The sequence below is a fragment of the Anomaloglossus baeobatrachus genome, chromosome 5 (assembly GCF_048569485.1).
Source record: "Anomaloglossus baeobatrachus isolate aAnoBae1 chromosome 5, aAnoBae1.hap1, whole genome shotgun sequence".
Taxonomy (NCBI): domain Eukaryota; kingdom Metazoa; phylum Chordata; class Amphibia; order Anura; family Aromobatidae; genus Anomaloglossus; species Anomaloglossus baeobatrachus.
Window position 1 is genome coordinate 80,359,459 of NC_134357.1, and position 17,033 is coordinate 80,376,491.

General features: G+C 46.2%; 1 protein-coding gene across 3 annotated transcripts in view; it reads right to left on the reverse strand.

Annotated features, from left to right (window-relative positions):
• The window catches only part of PLEKHA1 (pleckstrin homology domain containing A1), a 73,990-nt gene extending 67,495 nt beyond the window's left edge, over positions 1-6,495 (reverse strand). For all 3 annotated transcript variants that reach the window (XM_075348628.1, XM_075348627.1, XM_075348630.1), the window contains exon 1: positions 6,366-6,495. The gene's annotated coding sequence lies outside the window, so the exon portion shown is untranslated. The remainder of the gene's footprint in view (positions 1-6,365) is intronic.
• Positions 6,496-17,033: the final 10,538 nt, after the last annotated feature.

The window sequence follows — 17,033 nt, forward strand, 5'->3', positions numbered from 1 at the left end:
GAAGATCTGACACTGATACAATGTACAGTAGTCAGTGTGCAGCTTGTATAAGTGTCAATTTAGATCCATCTAAATAACACACAGCCATTAATGTCTAATCTGCTGGCAACAAAAGTGAGTACACCCCTAAGGGGTGCTTCACACACAGCGAGATCGCTACTGAGATCGCTGCTGAGTCACGTTTTTTGTGACCTCATTAGTGATCTCGCTGTGTGTGACACTGAGCAGTGATCTGGCCCCTGCTGTGAGATCGCTGCTCGTTACACACAGTGCTGGTTCGTTTTTTTATTGTTGCTCTCCCGCTGATAAGCACACATCGCTGTGTGTGACAGCGAGAGAGCAACCATCCTGAATGTGCAGGGAGCAGGAGCCGGCGTCTGACAGCCTGCGGTAAGCTGTAACCAAGGTAAACATCGGGTAACCAAGGTGGTTACCCGATATTTACCTTCGTTACCAGCCTCCGCAGCTCTCACGCTGCCAGTGCCGGCTCCTGCTCCCTGCACACACAAAGCTAAGCGGTGTGCGCTGGTGACTAATGTAAACATCGGGTAACCATACCCGATGTTTACCTTAGTTACCAGTGTCCGCAGCTTCCAGACGCCGGCTCCGTGCAAGCGCAGCGTCGCTTGCACGTCGCTGCTGGTTGGAGGCTGGTCACTGGTCGCTGGTGAGATCTGCCTGTTTGACAGCTCACCAGCGACCATGTAGCGATGCAGCAGCGATCCTGACCAGGTCAGATCGATGGTCGGATCGCTGCTGCATCGCCAAAGTGTGAAGGTACCCTAAGTGAAATTAGCCAAATTGTGCCCAATTAGCCATCTTCCCACCCTGTTGTCATATCACTCATTTTTGTGATAGATTTGTATGCGATCTTATGATCTGCAGATGCTGAAATCAAACAGTAGCAAAACAATAGCTCTCTGTGTTGCATATAGCCAAGCCCTGGGCTAACAAACAATTAAGGTAGCAACAGCCGATAAATGCATCTTTTTAGCCAACATTCAGCAACAGAAAATCAGACGTGCCACAAGTTCTCATCGGTGGGGATCTGAGTGATGGAATCCCTTAAATCTTAGGTTAGAAGGGATCGAATCACTATGCAACAGCTAAGGCCGATCAATCAATCCACTGTGCAGAGAATTACAATGGTCTAATCCACCCAAATTAAGGGATGCCATGCTGGGAATAAATGGAAGAGCGACTGGTTGCTTCATCGTAGGGTTGAGGGGCTCCAAGGCTTAGACAGCCTATAGATAGGCCGTGATGCCGTACATCCGCCCTTACAGAAATCTAAGGCTAAAAATTAACGTGAGCATGTTAGCAGGGACAGCACCTAAACCTTAGCTAGAAGGTATGGAAAATATACATTTTAGGCTAGGTTCACACTTCCGTTAAATTGTATCAGTCACAATCCGCTGCTCTGGTAAACAACGGAATCCGTTAAGCGGATTCCGTTGTTCCCATACACTTATATGAGGAGCGGATCGTGACTGATGATGCTGCGTTGCACCCTCCGCCCGACTGATCAGTCGTGGAACGACTGACCGCCGGGCGGGAGGAATGCAGCCTGTGACATTTTTTGAGCAGTGCAATCCGTCGGATTTCGCTGCGCATGCTCTCTGGCTCCCTGCACACATCACCAGCTTTGCTTGGTTACCCGATATTTACACCCTGGTTACGGTGCAAGGAGCCAGCGCTAAGCGGTGTACGCCCGTAACCAAGGTAAACATCAGGTGCTTTGCTTTACCCGATATTTAGTCTGATTACGTGTGCAGGGAGCCGACACTTCCCTGCTTGGCCCCGCCCCCTCCCGCACTCCGCATGTGTACACACACACACACACACACCTGTCCCCAGCCCTGCAGACCACAGCACTGCCACTGACATCCTCAGCGCCTGGCTCCGCCCCCTCCGCACTCCGCATGTGTACTCACAAACACTCACAAACACTCACAAACACTCACAAACACTCACAAACACTCACAAACACTCACAAACACTCACAAACACTCACAAACACTCACAAACACTCACAAACACTCACAAACACTCACAAACACTCACAAACACTCACAAACACTCACAAACACTCACAAACACTCACAAACACTCACAAACACTCACAAACACTCACCTGTCCCCAGCCATGCAGACCGCAGCACTGACATCCTCAGCGCCTGGCTCCGCCCCGCCCTCTCCTGCACACAACGGAGTCCGACAATGAAATTCTTTTCATTGTCATCCGTTGTACAACGCATCAGTCACATGCGTCAAGCGACGCATGTGACTGATACAAAACAACGGAAGTGTGAACTTAGCCTTAGGCTCTACACGCACCAAAAAAGGATTTTTCTCAAGAAATTTCTTGAGACTGAAAAATTAGCGCACTTGCGTTCAAAAATTGCACCAATAGCGCATGTGTTTTTACCGCAGGCTTGTCCCTGCGTTTTTTTACCATTATCTATGGCAAAAAAACGCAGGTACCTGAAGAAAAGAAGTGACATGCTCGTTCTTTTTCTCAAGAAATTCTGCAGAAAGAATGTTCTTGAGAGAAAAAAAAAAAAAAAAGACGCAGTGTGCGCACAGCTATTTTTTTTCAATAAGTTTTGCTGGGGAAGGTCTGCAGAAAGGTTACAACCATTTTCTCAGGAAATTTCTGCAGCAAAACCGCAAAAGAAGCGGGTAAAAACGGTAAGGCCTTATGTATTAAGAAGAAAAATAATGCTAATTTTTACAAAACAGTTTGTAATCTCAGGGCAACATAAAACAGGGGCAGAGACCCTGATCCCTGCAATATGTCACTTACTGGACTTCTCACTGTAGTTCTGATAAAACACTCCTTTACCGCAGCTCTGATAGTCTTCTCATTTATGAGCCCTGTATAACGCCACCAACATCACTGATTGACAGCTCACTATGTACACTGTGCAAAGGCAGAAAGCTAACAATCAGTGTTGGGGCAGGGTTATACTGAGCTCAAGAACATTGAGCATTACATAGCAGGGGGTCATCACAGAGGACGAGCAAACCTGCAGCAGAAAAACTGTGATCTTCTCAAAACTTCAACAATCCTGGTAATGGGGCTCTCGCATATCCGTGTGTCAGAGCACAGGCCGTCCGTGGGGTTCTAGCCAGAACTTGATAGTCTCCTAGACATATGAGGTTGTCAAGTACTAATCAGGACTCTTCATGCTCTGACACAAGGATGTGAGTGCGGCATTAATGATACAGCATCGCAATATTTTATGTTATTCAGTGATGGAGCTGCAGAAACTGGAGACCAGCTTTTGGTTAACATCAATACTGAGATGGTATTTCAATAGTATGTTTAAGCCAAAAATCTGGAGTGGAATCTAGAGAGGAAAAAAAAACCTAAGTAAAAATTCCCACCTGATCTTTCATTTGGAACTACTGATTTTTGCATAGAACAAATACTGACGTGTTAATAAGGAAAAAGCCTTGTGCACACATTTCTTTTTTTCATGTGTTTTTCCCTTGATTTCAATCAATAAAGGCAAGGAAAAAGCATACCTACAAAGTCTATGAGGATCCTGACTTGCTGTGCATGTTGCTTCTTTTTTCCTTGCAGTTTTTGTTGCTGAAAAAAGAAGCAGCATGTCAAGTGTGTCTGCGTTTTTTCCACCAATTGTCTTCAATGGAGTCAGTTAAAAATGCAGGAAAACAAACGTATGTGTAGTGCACACGTTACTTTTTTTGTGCTTTTCTGACGTCGCTGGGACCTATACTGCAGGGATGTCCGGTGACGTCACAAGGTGAATCGAGTTCATGCTGGCGGATCCACTGGAATGAACTCTGTTCACCTTGTGACGTCACCTGAGTTCCCTGCATCTAAGCCTCGTGGTCTTTACTGCAGGACCTTGCCGCAGGGAACTCCGGTGATATAGGTGCCCTGGTCTGTGAGGCAATCCATACCTGAGTAACCCAGGGTCGTCATGGCAACAACCCAGGATTACCATAGCAGAGACCCAACCACCATGGAGAGGTAAGCAATTCCTCTCCCCGCCTCCTGAATGCTGGGATCACGCTGATCGCAGCATTTAGGGGGGAGTAAACTGCCAGGAGCGGGGCAGGCACTGCTCCTGACAGAGAGCAGATCCCGGTGGCAACCGCGGGGGTACATCAGCTGAACCCTCGCTATTGCCGTGACAAAAAAAAAAAAAAAAAAAAACACAACAACAACAACAAAGCAAAATCACAAAAAGCATGTAAAAAAAATGCACAACTGCAATAAAAAAGCGTGTTTTTTTCTCAGCTGCTTTTATGCCAAAACTTGCACATAAAAACGCATCATGGGCACACTGCCCTATTGTCTCACCGCATACAACTCCATTTTATATAGGATTCACCACACTAGCACTCGGGGAAGGCATCCATGTCACACGCTATAGCAGGAGCTGCTCTTGCACAGTGGATCACGTACTCGGGGTGGGGGTGGGGGTGTTGTCTTCATGAAACAAATAAGTTTCAAGAAAAGATTCCAGTGTTCGCTCTCATTTCACTCCAGCTGCTTCCCTAAGAATTCAGTTCACAGAATCCTCAGGGGCGGGTCTTTAGGTTGTTCTCCATAATCACTGAGCCACGCCCCTTTGTACAGATCAAAATAATTAGCCTCAAGTAAAATAAAAGCTCTGATTTCTGGATCCATATGCAGGATTTATAAACAACCTGATTACTCGGGGAAGCGTGGGAATAAAATTAATGCAAAAACGGACACTTGACCTGGTGATCTTTAAAATGGCTTTCCCATCATTTACCACCCATCCACAGGAACAAAGTGCGCATTTCCTAGGGAACAGTTGTTCAAAGTATGTGTGGCTGCTATATACATGTCTATAGGAATTTCAGAAACACCCAAGTGAGAGCATCAAACAGCGGCAGTGGGGACCCTCGAGAGAAAACGATGTGTAACTTTTTCATAGATCTTGTGTTTCATCTTTCCCCATTTTCGAGTGCTTGTACCTGTGGGTACAGACAACCAGAAGCCGAACCTGTACAGATCCATGACTTCTCACAGCTGAGAGGTCGCTTCAGTTGTCCAGTGTAGACAATCCTGTCTTCACACTGCGCTTCGCTGACCTAAGGTCCCATTTACCAGGTAAATCTAAGGTTGGTCTCACATGTCCAATATTCAAAGTCCGGGTGCGGACCACCATGTCCAGACCAGTCACAGGTCACCCGACTACAATTGAAACGCCTCACAGACCTATAGGAGGCTGCTGAGTGTGGGCCCGGAGACCCGTGGCTGGTCTACAGTGCACTCCATGTTTGGACCGTGAACGTCAGACACGTGAAAGACCTAAACCACGTCCCTCTGCCTGGCCAGAACATTGAGCGGATGTGACGGTCTGTATAAAGACGACACCGAGAGGCATCCAGCAAATGTGGCGTCTGATCGCACCCCATAGATCGCAGTGTGATGGGAGCATCAGATATCGCAGCACTGTCCCCACACATGGAGGTGGAGTGCCATCACGTCCTAATACTGGTGGCTGCAAACACAATATCCATCCAATGTCAGCAAGCAGAGATGTTGACAACGGTGAAAAGCTGAAATAATACTCTGCTGGCCTCAATGACTGTCAGCAGCCGGCTGCGGCTGCTCCTGGAGGGAGGGGGCGACGATCACTTCTCCCTATACACCAGCCGGGTGTCATCACAGAGCCGTTCACTGACAGCAATCACAGATCTTAATGGCGAGGAACTGAGAGGGTAAATCATAGGTGTGCAAGATAAACCCTAAGGCTATGTGCACATGCTGCATATTCAGTTGCAGAAATTGCTGCATCTTTTGGCAGGAATAACGCATGTTTTTGGATGCGGTTTTAAAATTGAGGTCAATGGGTGAAAAAAAAAAAAACAAAAAACAAAATAAAAACCACAGACCTCTGAAAGTATTGATGCTGCAGATTTTCTGCACCAAATCTGCAAGGAGTAAATACTCAAGGTGTGCACAAACCTTCAGGATTCTCATTGACTTTGCTGCCATCAGGATTTGTTTGGAGTTGTGACAAATCTGCACTTAAAACGCATTAAAAAAAAACAATAACGTGTGCACACAGCCTAAAGGTTGTAGCAATAAACAGGAAAACCGCTTTAAGAAATAATAAACCAATCGCTGCACCCCCGATCACACGGAGGAGCCCCTCAGTGCCCAGTCACAGAGAGCAGCCTGCGGCTGGCATGCTGCTCTACTGCTCGGCACTGCTGGGAGTTGTAGTGCCTGTGCTCAGTCTCAGCGTGCAGACACTTCTCTGGGAGTTGTATAGTGTCTCGCCCCCTTCTGCAGACTACTCAGTCGTCTCCTGCTGAGCAGCACGACTCAGCCGTAAAGCGCGGTGTCTGACCTGTGCAGAGCTGTCGCATTGCTGTGCGGCCGGTGCGTGTCCTCGGGCTCCGTGCACTCGCTGCTCCACTGCTTCTCTCACCAGTGGAGTCCGGACATCACTTCACAGCCGCTCCCTCCTCTCTGCCGTCCAAGCCTCGCTCTGACACTTCAAAGATGGCCGCTGCTGACAACCGAACAGCCAATCAAAAGGCAAAGAATGCGTGACGTTGCGCCGTCCTCCCGCCCCCTGTCTGTTCTCCGCTCCTGGTGAGTGACGTCACACGCAGACCTCACGCGTTTTCCGTCACTTGTGCTCGCCTCTTTTCGTTTTTTTTAGAGCTGCTAATGCCGTACAGATACGCTTTAAGTGCAAAATGTTCTATTTATCTGTGTAATGAACAAGGACTGTATGTGTCTGCTGGTGGGAAAAATATATTTTAACCCCTTTAATTTCAGTGGTATTTTGAGCATTAGGGTGTGTTTAGTTTACATGTTCTCCTTTCCAGTCCTCAAAGTGGTCTTGGCTGCAGCAAATTTGTCATGTTGACTGTTCACATCACCTCTACAGCCATTAACGGCAGCTAGTGCTGTCTAGTATTCCATTATTTGGTGATCACTCTTCGAAAAGTGTCAAACCCCTTTAAATGTCACCTGCTTATCCCAGCAGTGACTGTGGGGCACCAGTGATAAGAAAGAGGGTGGGTATTAATGGAACACATTCTGATTAGGTAACCATTAATGCGGGTCGGTATTGGGCCCTCTTCTTTTAACATAATTAATAATGACCTGATAGAGGGCATACAGAGTAAAATGTTAATATTTGCATATGATAGTAAACTCTTCAGGGAAATGAGCACAGTGGAGCATAATTTAATATTACTGAAGGTTTTGTAGTCATGGCCTAAGTGTGGGCACCCATGAAATTGTTCCAGAAAATGAAGAATTTCTGCCAAAAAAAAGTAGCGCAATTACCAGCGTTGGTCTGGCCCACCGGGACACCGGATGATGCTCCAGTGCGCTCCTGATCCAGACATAGAGGTCCCGCTAGTAACTGTCACTCGGACATTAAAATGCCTGTACACCAGAGGCTGTGTTTAACTAAGAGATTTGAACCAGCAAGAGGATGCTGCTCAGGAACGGGAGCAAGGGGAGTATGTGATGTTTTTATTTTCAATGCTAGGGGTTTTTTTCTATGTGTGCTGTTGTATAGCAGGCTTTGTGGAGGCTAATACTGTCTATAGGGGACTATGTGGTGCTCATACTGTCTATAGGAGACTAAGGGGGGCTTATACTATATATTGGGGATGTTGTGTGTGGACTCGTACTGTATATAGTGGGACTGTGGGCTCATACTGTATATAGGAGGTGCTATTTGGCAGTTCATACTGTGAATAGTGGAGCTTTGTGGGGGCTCATCCTCTATATAGTGGATGTGTGTTTTCTCATTCTGTATATTGGGGGACTGTGTGTGGGACTCATACTGTGTATAGGAGGTGCTATCTACTGGGCCGTATTGTATACAGGGGGCTATATGTGGGCTCACTCTGTATATAAGGGCTATGTGTGGGCTCATCTTGTATATAGGAGGCTATGTGGGTATCATGCTTTATATAGGGGGCTATGTGTGGGCTCACTCTGAGGGTTATGTGTGGGCTCACTCTAAATAGGGGGCTATGTGGGGGCTCATCCTGTATATAGGGGGCTATGTGGGGGCTCATCATGTATATAGGGGGCTATGTGGAGGCTCATTGTATATATAGGGAGCTTTGTGGGGGCTCATACTTTATATAGGGGGCTATGTGATGGCTATTACTGTCTATAGGAACCACAATTGCCTTGAGCGATATTGCGTCCACTAGTTGGCTTCTGGCCGAGAGTACACATATTGCATATTTGGCCGCCGTTCCCAGCCCTGACACCAACAAATCTTTGCAGCATACACTGTGTGCACAAGGAGGAATCACAAGTCTGCAGTCACATAGAGCGGCACGCAGCGTGACTGCTGAGTTTTCATTATATACCAGACAACCCCTCTAACGTTATTACAGGATAGGGGACATTATTAAATAAAGGGGCTCAGGATAAGGGACATACGTTATTAGTTTATGGTGGCATTTGGGGGACATAATTACTATAGGGGCCAATTAGGAGACATTGTTACTGCTCTTACGTATTTTAGGGTTCTGCTACGAGTGGGACCGAGTGTCAATCACTGTGATCAGATACTCTATCATGCTAGAATGGGATCACAGGTGTCAAGAAGATGGAGAGATTCATTTCTCCATCTTCTCCATTATCTGTCTCTGCATATATCGCACTGCACTCAGATGACATCAGTGCAATCCGATATTATCCACGCACCTATAGACTTGTATGGGTGTGCGCTGTCCGAGATACGCTGCCAGTCGCAGCATGCAGTGACTTTTTTTGTCATGCCGAATCGGCATGAGAAAAACAGCGCTATTCAGCACTGCCTCATATTATGACATTGGAGCGAATGCTATCCGATAAAACATCAGATAACACTCGTCTGAGTTATACACAAATGTAAGTGTGCCCTTATTTTTAGGATACTGGTTTTCCATGGGGGGAACAAAAGGGAGTTCCTGTTAGGCTATATTCACATGTTGCCTTTTTGCTGCTTTTTTTTTCAAAAAACGCAGTAGATTTTTAGTTCAGTATTTCTGAAATCTGATACTTTTTGCTGGTACTGTAAAGAGTAGCTTTTAATTTGCATAAAAAAACGCAACGTGTGAACATAGTCTCATGGTGCAGGGTGGCACTATGTTGCTTTTTTTCTTTATTTGTCGCAGTGTAGAATGAAGTTGGGGAAAAGTGGGGAATGTGCGCTGGAAGTGATCAGCTATAGATAGATACAACAAAGCGCCAGCACCAATGTGCACTAAGGCATCAAATATTCCAAACTGCATTATAAAATTTTTTTTTTTTTTTTTTTTTTTTTTTGAGATTTTTGGCAAAAAATTGCAATTTCTTGAGCTGCTTCGCCACGTCACGGCAAATCTCATTTGAAGCAGTCCTACACTAAAATATTTTTATAAAATGTGCCATGCGGCCTCACATATAAATAGCAGAACTGCTCTCAGCAGCACTCACCTGGTCTATTGCAGTCCCGTACCCATGACTGAGTCATGGCTGTGGGCGGGACAGGTCCAAGCAAATGCTGCATGAAGTATATATATAGCCTGTGGACAAAGCCTGATGACCCAATGTGAACAGTCACCAAACGCCAAAATCTATACAGATGGAATACATCCCAAATTGGGGTGCATAGCAAGGTGGAGGTCAACCACCGACCAATTCAACAAAGAAACAACAAAGCGCCAGCACCAATGTGCACTAAGGCATCAAATATTCCAAACTGCATTATAAAAATTTTTTTTTTTTTTTTTTTTTTTTTTTTTTTTTTTTTTTGAGATTTTTGGCAAAAAATTGCAATTTCTTGAGCTGCTTCGCCACGTCACGGCAAATCTCATTTGAAGCAGTCCTACACTAAAATATTTTTATAAAATGTGCCATGCGGCCTCACATATAAATAGCAGAACTGCTCTCAGCAGCACTCACCTGGTCTATTGCAGTCCCGTACCCATGACTGAGTCATGGCTGTGGGCGGGACAGGTCCAAGCAAATGCTGCATGAAGTATATATATAGCCTGTGGACAAAGCCTGATGACCCAATGTGAACAGTCACCAAACGCCAAAATCTATACAGATGGAATACATCCCAAATTGGGGTGCATAGCAAGGTGGAGGTCAACCACCGACCAATTCAACAAAGAAACAACAAAGCGCCAGCACCAATGTGCACTAAGGCATCAAATATTCCAAACTGCATTATAAAAATTTTTTTTTTTTTTTTTTTTTTTTTTTTTTTGAGATTTTTGGCAAAAAATTGCAATTTCTTGAGCTGCTTCGCCACGTCACGGCAAATCTCATTTGAAGCAGTCCTACACTAAAATATTTTTATAAAATGTGCCATGCGGCCTCACATATAAATAGCAGAACTGCTCTCAGCAGCACTCACCTGGTCTATTGCAGTCCCGTACCCATGACTGAGTCATGGCTGTGGGCGGGACAGGTCCAAGCAAATGCTGCATGAAGTATATATATAGCCTGTGGACAAAGCCTGATGACCCAATGTGAACAGTCACCAAACGCCAAAATCTATACAGATGGAATACATCCCAAATTGGGGTGCATAGCAAGGTGGAGGTCAACCACCGACCAATTCAACAAAGAAACTTTGAATTGGTCGGTGGTTGACCTCCACCTTGCTATGCACCCCAATTTGGGATGTATTCCATCTGTATAGATTTTGGCGTTTGGTGACTGTTCACATTGGGTCATCAGGCTTTGTCCACAGGCTATATATATACTTCATGCAGCATTTGCTTGGACCTGTCCCGCCCACAGCCATGACTCAGTCATGGGTACGGGACTGCAATAGACCAGGTGAGTGCTGCTGAGAGCAGTTCTGCTATTTATATGTGAGGCCGCATGGCACATTTTATAAAAATATTTTAGTGTAGGACTGCTTCAAATGAGATTTGCCGTGACGTGGCGAAGCAGCTCAAGAAATTGCAATTTTTTGCCAAAAATCTCAAAAAAAAAAAAAAAAAAAAATTTTTATAATGCAGTTTGGAATATTTGATGCCTTAGTGCACACTGGTGCTGGCTCTTTGTTGTTTCTTTGTTGAATTGGTCGGTGGTTGACCTCCACCTTGCTATGCACCCCAATTTGGGATGTATTCCATCTGTATAGATTTTGGCGTTTGGTGACTGTTCACATTGGGTCATCAGGCTTTGTCCACAGGCTATATATATACTTCATGCAGCATTTGCTTGGACCTGTCCCGCCCACAGCCATGACTCAGTCATGGGTACGGGACTGCAATAGACCAGGTGAGTGCTGCTGAGAGCAGTTCTGCTATTTATATGTGAGGCCGCATGGCACATTTTATAAAAATATTTTAGTGTAGGACTGCTTCAAATGAGATTTGCCGTGACGTGGCGAAGCAGCTCAAGAAATTGCAATTTTTTGCCAAAAATCTCAAAAAAAAAAAAAAAAAAAAAAAAAAAAAAAAAATTTTTATAATGCAGTTTGGAATATTTGATGCCTTAGTGCACACTGGTGCTGGCTCTTTGTTGTTTCTTTGTTGAATTGGTCGGTGGTTGACCTCCACCTTGCTATGCACCCCAATTTGGGATGTATTCCATCTGTATAGATTTTGGCGTTTGGTGACTGTTCACATTGGGTCATCAGGCTTTGTCCACAGGCTATATATATACTTCATGCAGCATTTGCTTGGACCTGTCCCGCCCACAGCCATGACTCAGTCATGGGTACGGGACTGCAATAGACCAGGTGAGTGCTGCTGAGAGCAGTTCTGCTATTTATATGTGAGGCCGCATGGCACATTTTATAAAAATATTTTAGTGTAGGACTGCTTCAAATGAGATTTGCCGTGACGTGGCGAAGCAGCTCAAGAAATTGCAATTTTTTGCCAAAAATCTCAAAAAAAAAAAAAAAAAAAAAAAAAAAAAAAAAAAAAAATTTTTATAATGCAGTTTGGAATATTTGATGCCTTAGTGCACACTGGTGCTGGCTCTTTGTTGTTTTTTAGCTATAGATAGATGTCTGTGTGTTATTTTCTGCAGATACAGGTCCTGGCTGGAAGAAGTGATAGCGGTCTACACCGGATGAAAAAGAAAAGTGAACATGAATTGCTTCACGTAGAGAAGTCAATTCTAAGTCAGTGCATTATATGTACTGGCACACTATATAGTATATAGAGAGTTCCTGTGTGTAATGCCACCGGTGATCTCTGTGCATAATGGTGGTAATATTAGTCTTATTAGTATTGTGGTTTCTATTCATGATCAGTACTGTAGTATTCAGTCACTATGTGGTGTAATACGTGGTTTGGTCATGGTGGGGCACTATTTTTCCCTTGTATTTAGTATTAATCATGCACTATGTAGTGGTAATATGTGGTCTGGTTATGGTGTGGTGGTATTTATCCTTTGTATGGGTTATTACTCAGTCACTTTGTGGTCTGATCATGGTGTGCTGGTATTTGTTACTTATATGTGGTATTATTTGGTCACTATGTGGTGGTAATCTGTGGTCTGGTCATGGTGTGACAGCATTTCACCCTTGTATATGGCCTTAGTGCTCTTAGTATAGTGCATTGTGATGTGTATGGCGGTCATTTGTTCTCTCTGATATTAATGGCGAGAAGATTATTTATTTGCATTAGAGATTAAATACTTAGAAAGTTAACCCTTCCCTGTCCCGTGACTATTACAGAACGGCAAAGATGCTCTTACAGGGTTCTCTGGTGAAAACAAGTAATCACCTCTCAATAGCTCCACAGGATAAGTGATAAGTTATTGATCGTGGGGGTCCTACTGCTGGGACCTGCACCGATCGGCAGCAAGTGACACATTTACCCACATGAGACTAAAGCTCATGTACGACTCGACCACTGATCCTTTCATTCCCTCAGTGGCTGCTGAGCGCTGCACTTGGCTTTTTCTGTCAGTCCCAGAAAAGATGAATGGAGCTGCAGCCACACATCTAACCTGTCGCTGCATATTAAAGGGAACCTGTCACCAGTTTTGGGGCCTATAAGCTGCAGCAGATCAAAGTATTGTAGTGCACATGCGTGGGACCGGCGAGTGTGTGTGACGTAGAATGCATCATGCACACAGGCTGCAGAAGGAGGACGAAGATGGCCGAAAGAGGAGACGCCGGCACCAGAGGAGAACGAAGACGCCCATATGGCTCAACTCCACCGCAGCGACCGTTTAGGTAAGTATTATAAAGTCATTATGTTCTACAAAGCGGCCTGGGCTCTTATATACATCATGTTAGGATCCCATAGATTGGTGATAACTTGTTTTCACCAAAGACCCCCTTTAATGCAAACTACTGTAATTTTAGGCCCCAGTTATGTTGCGCACAGTGGATGTAAATGAGCCGTCTGTGTTTTACAGTCGACGCTCCACTATAAAGGGGATAAGGGCTAACAGGTATTTGCATATCGCTGTAGGATGGACCCTTAGGGGTACTTTGCACGTTGCGACATCGCTAGCCGATTGTAGCGATGCCGAGCGCGATAGTCCCTGCCCCCGTCGCAGATGCGATATCTTGTGATAGCTGCCGTAGCGAACATTATTGCTACGGCAGCTTCACACGCACTTACCTGCCCTGCGACGTCGCTCTGGCCGGCGACCCGCCTCCTTCCTAAGGGAGCGGGGTCACAGCGACGTGACACGGCAGGTGGCCAATAGAAGCGGAGGGGAGCGGGACGTAAACATCCCGCCCACTTCCTTCCTTCCTCATTGCAGGCAGGACGCAGGTAAGGAGATGTTCCTTGCTCCTGCGGCTTCATACACAGCGATGTGTGCTGCCTCAGGAACGAGGAAGCACATCGTACCTGTCGCTGCAGCGAAATTATGGAAATGACCGACACTACACAGATCACCGATTTACGACGCTTTTGCGATCGTTAATCGGTGCATCTAGGCTTTACACGTTGCGACGTCGTTACTGGCGCCGGATGTGCGTCACTTTCGATTTGACCCCAACGACATCGCAGTAGCAATGTCGCAATGTGCAAAGTACCCCATAGAGTCAATTCCCCCTGTGGGCCCCAGATACCCCAGTCCAGTACTGGAAATTACATATGTCCTCTGTCTATAGTAATGCTCATCAATATGAGATCAGCAGAAGTCTGTGTGCCCTTCACATGTCCAGGACATATCCATAGGAATTAATAGAGAAGGTCCCTGTGCCAGTAGAGAATATGTAATAGGGCCGGTCCCGCCATAGATGGCAGTGATGATACTATTTTCTTATGTGGTTGGGTGGTTCCTACCTTTACACATCCTTTAGCTGCACAATGTACTAGTTATGTACTTAGTTAGTTATTAGCATTATGGTTATGAGCTGTATTGTAACACTTTTATTTGTATAAAATGTAATGTAATACTATAATTCCTAACAGATTAGAGAGGTGCTGGATTTATTCCCAGAAGGACGATATAAAAAGTGTTGGGTAAACAGCAGTGAAACCTGTCATATATAAATGTAAGCTGTCAAAAGTCAACTGCATTTACTGTGTAAAGTATATACAAACATGTACTGGATGTTTACATGTAAATAGTCTTGGAAAACTGGTCCTTTATATAGGATTTAAAAAATGCACGTCCATGACTGTCATCTTCTTTTAGCTTTTCAATAAATGCTATATACAGGGGTGTACATAGAAATCATTGGGCCCCACTCTCAACACAAAAATCATATTTGGCGGATTAGGGTCATGGCGCATAGGCATAGTAACAGAATGGTGTATCGCCCAACTTTTAAAGATATGGAGAGAGGGATAAGTATGGCAGCACTTCCCAGGTAATTTAGCTCTTGTTCAAGCCCCATAGTGTTGTCACTCAGTACGATAACCCTTTCATGACCCCTATAAAGTATGATGCCAACAAAAATACCCCCCAAACACAGAATAATACCCCCTCAATGAATTCTTTCAGATTATGCCCTACACACTCAATGTAATGACCCCCACAGTTTCAACACACAGTAACATTGACCCCACAAATAAGGAATAACGTTTGGAACACCATTCTAAGTCTGAACTGGGTGCAAAAACCTAAAAAACATCACTATATGGAGATAAGGTATGCACACCAGTGACTATGTAAGGGGAATACATGAAATAGCAGAAACTGCTGTGTGAATACTGACATGAAAAAATCCAATAGCTATATGTAAGAGTGAAAATGTGAAAAATGGAATCTGCATTACTGCCATGAACATATGAATCAAGAGAAATTTAGCTACTGAATTGATCAATGCAATAGAGCCCCAACACTGTGTCGCGGGCAGAGGAGGGGACGCCGCGCTCTCCCACTGCTGCTCGGGTCCGGCTGCCGCGGCTGCTGCGGCCTGCTGCTGCTCGGTGGCTCGAGCGTTGGGCCGGATCCCGGGGACTCTAGCGGCGCTCCTCGCCCGTGAGTGAAAGGGGGGTTTTTGGGTGTGGGGATTGAGTCTATTGTCCGTGACGCCACCCACGGTTGTGGTGATTTGTTAGCACCACCGCTGCTCGATATGGGGATCCCGGGAGTGATGATGTGGAGCAGCCAGTTGTTGTGTTGCCCCTCCGTGGGTAGGGGTTGGTGATCCCGGGGCCCAGTGATGAGGTGGGTGATGCAGGGCTTGCTGGGCGCAGGGACGCGGGGGCAACGCTGTGCCTTGCGGCACTGTGGTACTCACTCAGCCTGAGACGATGACACAGTTCTCGGTAAAACACACGGCTGGAAAGACGGTTCCCACGGACGGCTGCACTTGCTCTCCCAGTAGGTAACGGTGATGTCCCTTTGTCCTGCACCTAATGTTCTTGTGTTGGTAGCGATGGGTTCCCACCGGTAACCCGCTCCCCGGCTTGGGTATGGGCCGGAGGAGCCCTACTTTGCCCGCAGCCGCTGGCCCCGAGGAACTGGTGCCCTGGCGGTGGCGGTGTTCCTCCTTAATGGTTGGACTGTTGCCTTCAATCGGGACTTGGTTGTTGGGAGACAGATGTCCCCTTCACTGACGGATTTGGCAAATTATGGCGACTCCTAGACTTGCCGGGGTCCGAGAGGCCCCTGCCCTGGTGGTGACTGTCCTTCGTATACTGCTCCAGACCGCCGGGCCACTACCCATCCGCGGTCCTTCCAGCAACCTCCGAGCAGTCCCACTCCAGACAATCACCGCCGTTGCTTACCTGGCTGACACTGTCCTGCACTTAGCTGGACCAACTTCAGGTCTTTCTACGCTCACTTTTACTCTTTTCTTCTTTGCTCCACTACTACTCTGGCTTCAACTGCACTCGACTCTCTCTTTTTCTTAACTGCCTGGTTCCTCCCACCTCCAGGGCTTGAACTCCTCGGTGGGCGGAGCCAACCGCCTGGCCCACCCCCTGGTGTGAACATCAGCCCCTGGAGGAAGGCAACAAGGATTTTAGTAGCTTTGGTGTTCCTAACTGGGATGTAGGGTGTGGTGGTGTTGTGACCTGTGACCCCTGGCTTGCCCAGGGCGTCACATTCCCCCTTAGCAAAATGCAGACCGTCCGCGGGCTGCCCGTCCAACACCGGTTTTATTTTCTGTAAATATATAAAAAGGTAAACGGTAACATAACAACATCCCACAACGGGAGGCACATTTCTTAAACGTTACTAACGGTTTTATGGGTACGGTTTCCGCTCTCTCCCACCCAAGCAACCTGGCCCTGATGCTGCCCCTAAAACACAGGCAGCACCCCTTTACCCAAGTCCAGCACAAGTCACCCGAGCGGGATCTGTCCTTCCCCTCCAGAGGGTAGCCACCGGTTCCTGTGGTGGCTGGGCCCCAGCCTGCTCTGCTGAGGGCCCTCCCTCCAACCTGCCTCTCCGGAGGCGGCAACAACGGAAACGGTACGGTAAAACAATTATTTACAAGCCACTAACGTTTGTGGTTGCCCTGCAAGTTCACGGGCTTGTCCATGGATAGTTCCCATGCAAAACTTTTAAACGGTCCCCACGGGGACAACGGTGCCGGCTACGGCCGGTTGCAAATCACAGTAGATAATCTGGTTACTTTTCACGGTTATTATCATTTTTCATTATTTTCAAACTT